This window comes from Cupressus sempervirens, chromosome 1 (assembly GCF_028749045.1).
Source record: "Cupressus sempervirens isolate cs-2001-9-10 chromosome 1, ASM2874904v1, whole genome shotgun sequence".
Classification (NCBI taxonomy): Eukaryota; Viridiplantae; Streptophyta; class Pinopsida; order Cupressales; family Cupressaceae; genus Cupressus; species Cupressus sempervirens.
Genome location: NC_143118.1, coordinates 459,433,726 through 459,438,277, shown reverse-complemented (window position 1 = coordinate 459,438,277; position 4,552 = coordinate 459,433,726). Strand labels below are relative to the sequence as shown.

The 4,552-nt window shown below is 34.8% G+C and overlaps 1 pseudogene; it reads left to right on the top strand.

The window, feature by feature from the left end:
• Positions 1 to 2,379: 2,379 nt before the first annotated feature.
• On the top strand, positions 2,380 to 4,341 carry LOC149578287 (putative pectinesterase 8; annotated as a pseudogene).
• Positions 4,342 to 4,552: the final 211 nt, after the last annotated feature.

Genomic DNA, 4,552 nt, shown 5'->3' with positions numbered 1-4,552 from the left:
TATTCTCCAATTTAAGCACAAATGAAAGGACTAAAGAATCCCTTCTAATTTGCAGCCCTTCGGAGGATATTTCACCACTTCATTTATGTTAATCTATGGTAGTTTGTATTCCCAAAGACCAAGTAGATAATATGCAGAAACCCTTAGCTCCACAAAACTCATCAAATGCAAATGAAAATAATCGGGTGATAAGAAAACAACCTCTCATGTTGATTTATTCTTTCCTTGTGGGAGCTCACTTTCTTTTCTCTTCAATGTGGGGTAAAAGATATTCTTATATTTTTACTTTATTATAATATTAAATTATGCCTCATCATAAAGCGTCAATCCCTAATAAAACCCTCTAACCACCATATTAGCCTACGAGGGTCACAATAATAAGCTAATCTCTGAAAGTCTGATGCTTCAAAAAAAAATGGCAACATTACATTCAACACTTTTCTCTTCTTTAAACTAGACCATATACATGTTTCTCCTTTTAGACCTATCTGATGGTTACTATTTTCCATCAAGACTCTATATTAAAAGACTTCTTAGATCTATAATTGTATTTTCATCAAAAAGGTAAATAGCTTAGAAAATGAAATGACTCATACATTAAAAGGATTGACCCTAGAAAGAATCCCAAATTTTATATGTTTCAACTATTGGATGACAACATCAAGATTCTTGAATGACAAGCATCACGACTTTTGAAGAAGGCATGACCCACATGTCCATTTGTTTAACCTCTATCAAAAAGTATAAAATACATATTAGTGAATCTAATTCAATGTATTCATGTGAGGCTATTACTAGTAGAATATCCATGTCCAAGAATTGGACTGTCACTTTTGACTTGTTCAGATTAAGGTTTTTTTATTGTAAGTTTAAAATATGTTTATTTTATTCAAAATTAGGGTAAGAGTCTCATTAATTGTCATGCCAGAATTATTATAAATTTTTATCATGAGTGTGACTATTGAGTCTGATGTGAAGTAGGTGTTGCATAGGTCAAAGTAATTTTTATGGATGAGTTGTGTATTGTTTTTTTGGAAGGTGTTATGTTCAACATATCATGAGACTAGCAAGTTGTTGTTTATTATATGATGCACTTATTTGATAATAGAATTTGTTTTGGAAATCATGAATGCTCTTCACTTGTGTTGAGCTCTATAAATATGGCTTCTTACCCATGTTCTTATATGATTTCTTGAGTGCAATTTCTACTTAATATTAAATAATGGGAGTGTTCCTATGCAAATTTTCAATTAGCATGAAAAGATTAAGCAGGAGCTGAAATAAACAACAATTGCTTACTGAAAAAGAAGTGAAAAAACACCCATGGCTCAGTAAATTGCCTTATATTTTCTCTAAGTATTCTCTACAAAATAAGCAGGCAACGATCTCCAGAAATTACAACTAAAAACTAAGAAACTGCATGAAGACCTTCCCTTAGTATAACATTTTTGTGTACCTGAATTTATCTACAATTTTATGTTCTTGTATTAACTGGTGAAAGCATTGACTCTAAGCACTGCATTTCAACAATTAATTATTGTTGATAAGGAAATTGAATCTAACTTTTGAAATGTGATTTTTTTCCTCTGGTAATATATTTTCTGGTATACATCTAGAATGATTTGTTTATGCCTTTATCTAATTTGTAACAGTGAAAGGTATGCCAAAAAAATTTAGCATCATTTTTCCTATTAAATTTAGCATTCAGAAATATTTATTATACATAACATAAATTATTCAACTGATTATAAATTTTATCAATCTAAAAGAATAATCATTCAACTTGACTTCAAATGTTCTCTTCAGAGAACTCGTGCTCTAAATCAGCAAGCATATAAAATATGAAAAATTGTCTGTTACGTCACATTTTATGCCATTGTGTTTTCTTATATGTCAATAAATGAATTCAAAACCAAACAAGGACTCTCAAAAATAACAACCATAACACCTCTAGCAGAACTCTCTCTCCAATAACTCCCTGAATCTACAACTCTTTTTAACAATAGCTAATCATCTTCATCTTTTTAACAATAGCTAATCTGTCATTGTTATAGCTTCGACCTCTACAAGATTGGTGCCTATTGGGTGATGCGACGCGCTCCCCTGCCCATAGGTGGTTATTTATGTGGTGTTCCATGTTCACTAATAGTCATGGCTTTTGGTACAATGGCAAATGAGCCCTACAATTGGTATCAGAGCCTGGTTTTGGCTTGGTCATGGGTTCAAATCTCCCCGGTGCCTTCTCGACCCGCGTAAGCACTTGGTATGCGCGTCGAGGGGGAGATTGTTGGGTGATGCGATGCGCTCCCCTTCCCACAGGTGGTTATTTATGTGGTGTTCCATGTTCACTAACAGTCATGGCTTTTGGTGCAATAGCAAATGGGCCCTATAGTGCCTCCATCAAGTGTGGGCGGTAAAGTTGAAACCAGCTATGTAAGCAATAAAGTGATTGAAGCTTTGGAATCCATCATAGGTTCTGCTCGTTTTGATTTTGCAAGGAGTACAGCAAGAAAACACCACAGCAGGAAGAGACACAAGAACAAATGTGATGAAAAAGACCCACCTTATTATGAATTGGATGAGTATAGCCAAGTTGTGATAGTGGATCAGGATGGGTGTGGGAATTATACAAGTGTACAGAAGGTTGTAGATGCTGTTCTAGAACAGAGTCCCAACAGGACTATAATTATCATCAATCAGGGTGTTTATAGGTAAGTTGATTTCCTTGCTTGGATCAATAAGCCCTAATAGTTGCTAGTTCCCCATGGTCTCCGGTTCAAATCTCTCCTCGACTTAAGAGGCGAAACATCTTGCAGTCCACTGATCTCACCCATGGGGAACTAGTCTCCTCTAGTCTTGCCCTAGCTTGCATCGGCTGATGGTCGTTGTTGGGCTAGGTCATGTGAACACCTCGTAAAAAAAAGCCATAATAGCTTCAGATCTACCACACATTTTTAGTAAACAAAGATGAAGAAAAAATTCTTGTAATTTTGTGATGTGCTTGAACTCTTAAATCTGTAATGTAAGTTTGCAATCAGCTTATTTATATGCTGCAAGAAAATGTGCAAGCTGACCCACATATCAAATTTTTCAAATAGAGAAAAGGTTTTAGTTGCAGAATCAAAAGGCTGCATCACATTCCATGGACGAGGTTACCACAAAACCTCAATCGAGTGGAATGATACAGCCAATTCTTCTCATGGGACATTCTACAATGTATCTGTCACAGTTTTTGCACAAAAGTTTATAGCCAAGAACATAACATTTCAAGTTAAAGATCAAATCTTTAGGTTTCATTGTTTCTATAGTTCACTTTTTTTCCCATATTATTAAAAATAAACTTGTTCCAAATAGAACACTGCTCCTCTAGCAAATCTCGGTGATGTTGGGGGATAAGTAGTTGCTTGAGAATAGCAAGAGATCAAGCAACTTTCTATGGATGTGGATTCTTCAGTGCTCAGGATACCCTTCATGATGATCAAGGGAGACACTACTTCAAGGAATGCTTTATAGAAGGCTCCATAGATTTCATATTTGGCAATGCAAGATCCCTATATGAGGTGATCTCATGGACCTTATGAATTATGATTTCATACTTCACAAATCATATATATATATATATATATATATATATATATATATATATATATACGTTTCTTATGCGCAAATTTTACAAGTTGTGTTTCCCCCCTGCCATTTTGTTTCTCGTTTCTCGTTAATGTGTTTGTTAACTTCATTAACTTAGATTCTTTACAGGATTTCCAATTGAATTCTATTACAAACCCAATGCCAAGAGGAGCTACAACCATAACTGCATCCATCACAGCGTAGGGAAGACAATCAGCTGAAGAAATTCTCCTTTGTGGGGTGCAGTAATGGAGGAAGTGGAAGAATATGGCTTGGTAGAGCATGGGGTCCCTACTCTCTTGTGGTTTTCTCTAACACTTACATGTCTGACATCATTGCTCCAAAAGGATGGAATGACTAGAATGACCCCAAAAGAGATCAGTAAGAACCCATTACATACTCTTTTTTTCCAAGTTGTTCTTCAGATGGCTTAAATATCATACACTACGGTTGAATTCCTAAGATAGAAGTGTTAAATAATTAAAGTTGAATTATTTTTTCAAACTTAATTTTTATCATTACCTTGTGTGTTTTCCCTTAATGTTTTAATGGTTTGTGTTCATTTCAAGGACTGTTTTCTATGGACAATATAGATGCAGTGGGCCTGGTGCACAACAGAGCTTGAGAGTATCCTACTCACATGATCTTACTGAATCACAAGAAGCTCCATTTCTAAGAATATGCTATATTGATGGAGATCATTGGCTTAAATAGAACAACAATTCCCCTACTCCTCCTGACAAATATAAGACCATTGACACCATATATACCATCATAGTAACCAAGAACATGTCCTTGTCAGCATGAACTCGATTGTATTATTAGGGCTTTCTAGCTATATTTATCATACAAGTATTTATATGTAAAAAAAAATAGTTTACACGAATCAGTACACAGACATTCTACTATTGTAAGTTACTTGAGG